Source organism: Echinops telfairi, unplaced genomic scaffold (genome assembly GCF_000313985.2).
Source record: "Echinops telfairi isolate 266 unplaced genomic scaffold, ASM31398v2 ScPeMD7_5592;HRSCAF=6446, whole genome shotgun sequence".
Lineage (NCBI taxonomy): Eukaryota > Metazoa > Chordata > Mammalia > Afrosoricida > Tenrecidae > Echinops > Echinops telfairi.
This window is the reverse complement of record NW_022109491.1, coordinates 36,310,390-36,320,166: the sequence shown is the minus strand read 5'-3', so window position 1 is coordinate 36,320,166 and position 9,777 is coordinate 36,310,390. Positions and strand designations below refer to the sequence as shown.

The window sequence follows — 9,777 nt, the reverse complement described above, 5'->3', positions numbered from 1 at the left end:
AAATACATATATATTTACATATATACATATTTTTCTTCTTTCCTCTTTTTCTTTTCTTTCCCTCCTGCCCCACTCTCATATTTACCTATAGTTCAACTCTCAGTAGTTCCTCTCAGATACAATTCGACTGATAAAACACAACCAGAAAAGCTACACCTTGCTCGCCATCAATTTTAGAACCCTGTATTGTCATTATTGCCTCACCGCATATCCTCCCCTCACCTCCCTCCACCCCAGGAACTGTCGGTCCATTCGCTGTCTCCATAAGATTACCTATCCTGCCTATTTCGTGTAGGTAAACAAGAACAACAACAACAACAACAAACAAACATACAGATAGTCACAAATCCAACAGGGATCCTGACATAGAGCAGATGAATATCTCTCTGTTAAATAGAAAGCAGGACAAGTTTAAAACCGTCAGTCCAGTCCCCATATCTTTCAGGGCTGCTTATCTACAAGACATACACCCTTTTCGCCTTCAGCATTCGTGTCAGCAAGCATCCTGCAACTCCCCATTGTTATATCTTTCTGAGTCTCCTGTTCAAGTCAGACAAATAGCCTTCTCAGTAGGCTCCTTTTTTTTAAAGCACAATTTATTTATAATTATTCCTGTATCCTCTTGACTAACCCAATACATGGTGCTACCATTTACTCAGTTGTTCAAACCCAAATAAACCATTTTGAGTCTTCTAATTATCTTCTTCCTTACGCCCCAACCAATCTATCTATGAGTTCTTCCGTCTCTTCCTACAGTATGTCTTGAATCTGTCTACTTCTCTCATGCTCATTGTTCATATCTTAGTGCTCATCTTCATCGTCTCTCACCTGCATAGTTTCAGTGACTTTGTAACAAGACTCTCCACCTCCATTCTTGACTTCTCCCAGTTCATTTTCCACTACCAGCTTATCTGTTTGAAAAGTAAATCAGACTAATTCACTCCTCTGGGTCATCCAGTGCCTTACCCTACCCTTAGATTAACCTCAAAGACTCATTATGAATAAAAACTCCTGTATGACCTGGCCTTACCAATCTCTCAGATGATGTATTTTTATTCCCTGCACATGGAACATTATAATAGACACAGTAAAAGCCATCTATGAAAAACCAAGGGCTGATATTCTGCTCAATGGGAAAAACTGAAAGCATTCCCTTTGTGAAGAAGAACTAAACAAGAACGCCCCTTAGCACCATTCTGATGCAACATTGTGCTGCAAGTCTTAGCTGTCGCTATTAGATAACAAAATATCAAAGAATCAAGATTGGCAAAGAAGTAGAATTTTCACTTTTTGTAGATGATATGATTTTATACAATAAACAATTTCAAAGACTCGGCCAAAACATTTTTGGAAACAAGATATTTGACAGCATGGCAGAATACAAGATTAACATACACTAATTAATTTTGGAAAGCAATATTATTTACAATAGCCACTCACACGAAACGGAACACTTCTAAATAAGCCTAACCAAGGGGAAAAGACAAGCACAAAGAAGACAAGAAACTGCGAAGAAAATGTGAATATTACCTCAAACAATTTATAGTACAATACAATTCAGATCCAAATCCCAACATCATACTTTCAAGAAATGGAAAAGATAATTCTTGATGCCTTCCAGTTCATTTGAAAAGAAATTTTAAACAAAAGGGAAGAGGCCTCCTATAAGCAAAGGGCTTCTTAAGAAGAACAAATTCAGAGGCCTTAAACTTGAAGCCGATTACACAGCCAGTGTCAAAGATGAGAGATGCCTAGACGAGTGGAACAGCATAGAGAACCCTGGAATAAAGCTATTCATCTACAGATAATTGAACTTTGACAAAGGTTAAGAAAAATCAAATTGGAGAAAGATTGTCTCGTCAACAAATGGTGCTGCTAAAATTGGATTTCCATCTGCAGAAGAATAAAATAGGACCCATCCCACATCCTGTGTACAAAAATGAACTCACAATGGATCAAAGACCTAAATGAGATCATCCATGAGAAAGTAAGGCAAAATTAAGGGTTCTAGTGCAAGGCATAGACAGCCCACCAAATACAATAAAGGAAACACGCAGTAGATGGCAAGTGGGAAGAGAATGCTTTGAAAGTGATGAAGGCGGCATATGTGCAAATGTGCTTGACACACTGGATGACTGTATGGATTGTGATAAGAGATGTAAGAGCTCCCAATAAAAGTATTTAATTTTTAAAAAAAGAATAAATATTTAACCCAGAAAGAAAAGCATATCCTAATCTTATCTTAAAATGGCCCCATTTGCTTTCTGTTTTAAAAATATGAGACAAACACAACCGTGCCACAATTAGGAATGAAAAATGTTCTAGATTATCAAGACAAGGAGATGTTTCCAGTACACTTACTGGTGAGAATGTCTTTCCCCTGAGATGGAGTCCCCGATTCTTCTTCGAGAAGGAGATTCACACTCTGAACGCCAGTGGGCGCTGCCTATGTGGCCTGCAGGGTCCACAGGGTCGCATCTGCCAGAGACAAGCACACTGCTCCTAATCTCATGCTACCAAGGGTGGGCCCAGCGCACCTGTACCAGGAGGAGAAAAGAAGGCCCCAACCTTCTCACCTCGGTATCTGGATTCATGTTTGTTTGTTCATTTTTAATCCACAGAGAGTTGAAAAGAATTACCGGTACACAGAATTGGAAACACCTCCCTCAGTGAACTTGGCACAGTGGGTGGTGGGCAGAGGTGGTGTCTGGGGTGTCCCTTAGCTCTACCAGTAAGTAGCAAGTGTGTGCTGTGAGCAAATGACTTGACCTTGCTGCCATTGCATTCTTGCACACAAAATGGTTACCAGAAAGTTTCGACGAAACCATGCATCCCATGAGTTCATATCAGGTCTAAATTTCAAGCCAGTGCCTTTTCCTTGCAAGCCTCTTGAGGACCTTGATGGCAATATATGCTGTTAGTAGCTGGTGATGCATACAGTTCATGTGCCAACTGCTAGTCCAAAGTTTACAGACAGGACCGTATCCAGTGGCACCTAGGAATAAAGACCTGGCAATCTACTTCCAATGAAATCAGCCATTGAAAGCCCTCTGGAGCACAGTTCTAGTCTGACACATATGGAGCTGCCATGAGTTAGAGTCGACTTGTTGGCAACGGACTTTAATGCTGCCATCATGCCCAAAGGAGCAGACTTTGGTCACTGAGCTGTGCCCCCCAAACACCCTGTCTTTCCACACACGGGTCCCAGTCTTGTGTGGGCTGCCGAAAGCCTGCACTACTTCAGAAATGCAACAACCATGGGCCTGGCGCTGAAGGGGAGCTAGGAGCCTGTTTTGCTGATGCCATACTAAAATAGTTAACCTTTACAATTATTTTGTTAAATAATTTGTTTTATCACTTGAGGGTTTGCAGTTGCTTTTGTCTCCCACCTATAGATATATAAAGTAGCATAATCACTATAGCTTATCACCAGTGGAGATCAGAAATGATGCCTGGGAAAGAAATACAGTCCCCTGTGCTTTCTCAGCCAATTCCACAGCAGCTGCATGTTTGTCTGAAATAATGTTTGGTGGCAAACGCGCTAGTAGATGCTATCTCATGTAATTTCAGGATATTGTTTCATTAGTGGAACAAATGGAGATTAGTTATTTATCTTCCAATTTTCCTCCCTATCCTTACCCCAATTTTAAATTTTTTGATTGTTCTTTTGGTAGAACTATGTTGATATTAACACATCGTAGTAGAGATGAGTGTTTAAACGCATACTTTTTCTTTCTTCCTCCCACCTTACAACCCTATAAAATGACATATTTTTGAGGGGGGGGTGTCATTTCTCCCTTTATTCAAACAATTAATGAATATGTTTCATAAGTATTTTATATGTATTTTTAAAATATATTTCAAAGAGGAAAGTAATCAAAATTATGGAATGCTTCACGAATTCGCATGTCATCCTTGCACAAAGGCCATGCCAATCTTCTCTGTATCATTCCAATTTTCAGTATATGTGCTGCCGAAGCAAGCACAGTAAAATGCTTTTTTAAAGGCATATGACCTACTCATACAAAAGTAGATCAAAGAGAGCTCAGTTATAATCCTGCAGTAGGGAAAGATTGGCTATAATCCAATTGATAGGCCATTGACCCCCAATCAACTCAGATATTGGCCTCTGGAAGTAGGCATGAAAGTGAGGCCAGAAAGTTTGGTTGGTTAGAAGTCTCTTACGAAAGTTTGATTCCAAGACCCTGGCTATAGGCGCGAGTAATTGAGAGATCTCTGGATGGGAGGACTCTAGGCAGAATTGAGGGCTATTTATCACATGGAAAATAGGGGGATTCAGCTCTGTGCTTCACATTGGCAAGCATTACACCGAGACACCCAAGCCCCTCAGTTTTGGGGCTACCCTCTTTTGTCTTCTCATTATGGCCCCCTATCTCAGTACAGGGCCTCAAATGTGTACCTGTGGTCACCCATCATTCCTATTTAAGTTTCATCCAAGCTTCTACACACTAAGGAGGGCGGAAAGACAGATAAGGCCCACACAGGTCCTGAAAGCAGTCTTAGAGGTATTTGGGGCTAGAATTCCAAAGCAGGGCCTCACTGTAGGGGGTAAGTTCTCTTGAATGTGAGCATTAGCAGAAGAGGCCCAGAGCAGGGGCCTTTAAGGACGTTGCCCAGGCTGGGTGAGTTCTGACTTTACACTGAAAGCCCTGCCTTTCAGATCAATATCACTTATGAAATAGGTATAACTTCAACACAGTTGTTATTGTTAGGCGCCATCGAGTCAGCTCTGTCCCATAGCGACAACAGGACACAACTGCCCAGTCCTGCACCATCCCCAGGATTGTTCCCATGCCTGAGCCCCTGGTGCAGCCCCTACCTCAACCCATCTTGTCGAAGGCCTTCCTCTTTTTCGCTGCCCCTCCACTTTACCAAACACGATGTCCTTCTCCAGAGAGTGGTCTCTTCTGACAATATGTCCAAAGAGTGTAAGGGGACGTCTTGCCATCCTTGCCTCTAAGGAGCTCTGTGGCCTTACTGCTTCCAATACAGATCGGTTGGTCCTCTTAGCAGTCCAAGGTGCTTTCAATATTCTCCAGCCCCGCAAGTCAAATGCATTTATTCTTCTATGATCTTCATTATTCAATGTCCGACTTTCTCATGCTTGTGATACAATGGGGAGTACCATGGGTTGGCTCAGATGCACCTTAGTCCTCAAAGTAACATCCTTGCTCTTCAATACTCTAAGGAGGTTTTATGCAACAGATTTACCAGATGCATCTTTTGATCTCTTGACTACTGACTCCAGGAGCAATGGGAATTATCCCAGAAATTCAAGGATGGTTCAGAATAAAAACATTTACTCACAGCCATAAAACTATTGAATAACAATATGTGTGAACATTTCAAAGGAAGAGATAAAGAATAGGCAGAGAATTTGGGATTGAGCTGCTAAAGAACACATAGAAAATTAAGGACAAAACAAAATATAATTATTAATTACAGAAGAAAACAAAAACGTCCAAGAATGAAAATCAAGAAGTCACAAAATAAGTTACATATTAAAAGCAACATGGATGTCAAATCAAAAGAAGTTTATTTAAGTTTTACTTATTTAACAAACAGCTTTGAAAGCTAACGTTGCCTGCTGTGGGGATAACCGGGGGATGTAGATAACTGTTCTTTCATAATACACACTGGAGAGCTATTTTACTCTTTTAACTACATGCATATATTACTTTGTGAAATCATTTCCCCTTACCTCCATATGGGCATATTCCAAAATTTCTAAATTATAGCTGCTTACTCTTTATTTCATATTTTCTCTCTATTCAAATTTTAAAAATAAACAGTTGGATATTTATTTTAATATTTCTTTATTTAATGGGATCAAAGATATTAACTAAAATAAATTGTAAAAACCATGGCACTAGGTTATAGATAATTTATTAAACCAAATAAAATTCAGTATTGTATTTCAGATTTTCATTCAGAAAGATATAACATTTTAAAATGTAGTGTAAAGTTTAATGTTTGTGTCCATAAGGTAAATAAAGTAAAATAGTTACTTCTTTAGAATTATAGAAGAATTAGATCTTCTAATTAATAAATTATTCTGTTTATATAAATGTGTTTCATCAATTGCAAAACTGTCTCCAATTTTTCACCTTCCCGGTATTCATACTCTCTGTATAAATTCCCATTGGCTAGTGGAACCTACTGGAGAAGGAATTTTGTAATCCTGTCAACAGTTGTGGTCTTGGACACTCACAAGGGCAGTTTGACCCTGTCCTGCAGGGTCACTATAAATCAGTATCGCCTCGATGACAATGAATGGAACCTATTTCCCCACTCTGGAATTTGGCCTGGACATTTGCCTGGCCAATGGAATTCTGGAAGAGGTATAACAGTTCTGAGGAACTTTTTCATACTTCCATAATATCTTGGATTCCTGGGATAATAAGCCAGATAATTATGTTGGATTATGTTGGAAAATGAAAGGCAACATATATTAAAACTTGTCAGCCAAGGCCATATTAGATAGAACATTCTTGTATTAGACTGGGTTCTCTAGAGAACCAAGACCAGTGACACTTATACATGTGTATAAAGAAACAATTTACATCAAGGAAGTGGCTCACACAGCTGTGGAAGCAGATGAGTCCAGTCCAGTTCAAATCCATGGGTCAGATGTTAAGCTGGAGGCTTTTCCTGACTAAGTAGTTGCTGAGGCTGACCAACCTATGATCTTCCTGCCTCCCACTTCACCTTTCTGCACCATCAGATGCAGCTACACGAATCTGAAGAGGGTTTTGACTAGCCCCAGACCCATTGACTTGCATGCATTGGACTGCATGGAGACGTCTTCTTGGTACACAATTCCTTGTTGATATAAAGTTGCTTCTTATACACGTATGAATGATTTTGTTTCTCTAGACTATACAGCCTAACACAGTTGTTTCAAGCCATATATTTTAAGGTTGTTCATTATACAGTAACAGCTAACAAGCATGCTGTTATCAGTATATACTATAAATTAATACTTAAGTCTTAAGGATTAGAAACTTAATCATTAAAAAAAATGGTGTCTTTAACAACACAAAAGTGATTCTTTTTAAGTAGGGGAAAGTATCTCATTTAGGAAATTATTTGTTCTGCTTAGAATCTTGTCTGGTTGCATGTATTAATCACTGAGTAGTACAAATAGTTTGGGCTTGAAGGTTGGTGGTTTGAATCCACCAAGCATCATCCAGGAAGAAAGATCTGGCAATCTGATTCTGTAAAGATTTCAGGGAAAAAACATATGGAGCATTTCTACTCGGTCGCACACAGGGTTGCCTTGAGTGGGACTCAGCTCTTCAACAATGAATGATGCACCACTGGGAAAATCAACTGTATAGAGTCGAGGTGCCCTGAATATACAGGGAGAAAAATTGATTTGGGGGTGAAAGAGATGTTGATAAGATTATCTCTTAAAAGTTGGACGAGCAAAGGGTAACCATACATGTTTTACAGGCACAACAAGCAGGTCTAATATGAAACAGTGTTACACAAAATCCTGTGTGTGAAGGTTTATAAGGTTATATTCACATCGCCCCCACCCCCTCAAATAACTCAAATGTCCTTCAACTTGGAGTTGATAAACACATGGTGGCAAGTTTATACAGTGAAACAATACTCCATAAAAGAAAGGAACAGAGGACATGAATGGCTCTCCAAGGTCATATGCTTAATGAATAAAAATGGACTCAAAAGACCACATGCTGATTTTAGTTTTTCAACACTCCTGCAAAGACTATCAGAACTAAAAACAGATTAATTATTTCCTGGAACTAGGAATGTGGAGAGGGGATTAAGACATAGGGCATAGCAGAATTTTTAAGATTTTGAAATTGTTCTACACTTGGTTCATGATGATGGCAACATCACTGTATCTTTTAATATTTGTCAAAACTTATTTTTAAAAGAGAATTATTCATTTAGTTATTTTTTTAAATGAGAAAGGGCACATAGAATTAGGACTCTAGTCTAAAAGGGGTTTCAGTCTCCTTTGGTGAGTAGGTCCTATTCTTATCAGCTTAATGATAAAAGAATAGTTGAGGTTAGGCACCATTTGAAGGCTGCAGGTATTGTTGTTAGTGCCTTCTTGTCCCATCTGACTCAGTGACTCACTACACAAAGGAGTAGAACTCTGCCCAGGCCTGCACCATCCTCACAGTTGTTAGGTTTGAGCTCATTGTTCTAGACACCGTGTCATTCCGTCTCCTTGAGGGGTCTTCCTCTGCTTTACTGATCCTCTAGCTTACCAAGCATGATGTCCTTGTCCAGGGACTAGTCTCTTCTGATGACATGCCCAAAATTTGCGAGAGGAAGTGTCACCATCCTTGTTTCTAAGAAACATTCTGGTTGCACTTCTTCCAAGACAGATTGGTTTGTTCTTCTAGCAATTCTGATACTTTCAATGTCCTTTGCCAGCACCATAATCCAAATGCATCGATTTGTCTCTGGTTTACCTTATTCATTGTCTAACTTCTATGTGAAAATGAAGACATTGACAATATCCGCAACAAGTTAGTCCTCAAAGCCCTTCTTTGCTCTTTAACACTTTAACGAGGTCTTGTGCAGCAGAGTTGCCCAAGGCTATCCATTTGCTCAATGCAGACATTGGATTTCTTGACTGTCGTTGCCAGGAGTGTTCACTGTGGCTCTACGTAAACATGAACTTCTTGAAGGCTTTGATCTTGTCTCTCTTTCTCATGATGCTGTCTTTGGTCCTGATCTTTGTGAGGATCTTTGTTTTCCTGATGTTGTTTTATTCCATACTGAAGTCTAGATAGCCTATATTCTTCATCGAAAAGTGCTTCAAGTCCTCTTTACTTACCGCAAGCAGGATTGTGTCATCTGTCTACTGCAGGTTCTTAGTCAGCCTTCTATTATTCCTGATGCCAGGTTATTCTTTTTAAAAAATATTTTTATCCAAGGGTGTAAATAACAAAACCCAAGATCAGAGAAAATTGGATTAGACCTTAAACCCTGAGCACTCGATTTTCAGAAGGATATGGATGACAGTGAGAGCCCCAAATCCATTCACAGAGTCCCTTAGTGGATTAAGCCTCCATTGAAGTCACTCAGTCCATTAAAGGCTATTCTTGATATAGGCCAGCTTCTCGTGTTATTTGCTCAGCAGACAGATTGAATCAGTACTATAATTTGACACTGACAAATGAGTAGAAAGGCAATAAAAACAAGATCATGAAAAAAAAAAAAGAAAGAAATTTATAGACCAGGACAGTTCTAGGAATCTTACAAGTACTGGCTGGTTTTAAACATGCTTTGAATAAAGGGTGGGAGTAAGATAAATGGGAAAATAATTAAAGGAGAGAAAAAATGAACAGAGATTTAGTGATCTGTTCTGGCAATATTGCAGTGGGGCTGGGATGGTACCTGTCTGTGGAAGCTACACTGTGAACAGAAACCAGTGCTGAGGGCAATGCGGCAGTCCTCCTTCCCCAGAATGCAGGAAACCAGCAACCACAAACACCAGTTGCGATCCAGTCAATTCAGACTGATGATGGCCCCATGTGTCGCAAAATTGGACTGCACGCCACGAGATTTTCATGGTTTGGATCCTTTGGAAGCAGAGTGCTAGGCATTCTTGTCTGAGTTACAGTAGATGGTTTTGAACCACCAGCCTTTGGTGTTTGCACTATTCAGGGACTCCTTACTTAAAACAATTCATCCCAATTGACACCACACCAGAACAATCTACATGGTGTGGTGTTGTTGTTGTTACTTGAAACAATTCATCCCAATTGA

At 39.6% G+C, this 9,777-nt stretch overlaps 1 non-coding gene across 1 annotated transcript; it reads right to left on the bottom strand.

Moving 5' to 3' along the window:
- Window positions 1-3,878: 3,878 nt before the first annotated feature.
- LOC115871442 lies at window positions 3,879-3,986 on the bottom strand. The gene has a single exon (XR_004047307.1). It is a non-coding gene; the product is annotated as a U6 spliceosomal RNA (small nuclear RNA).
- Window positions 3,987-9,777: the final 5,791 nt, after the last annotated feature.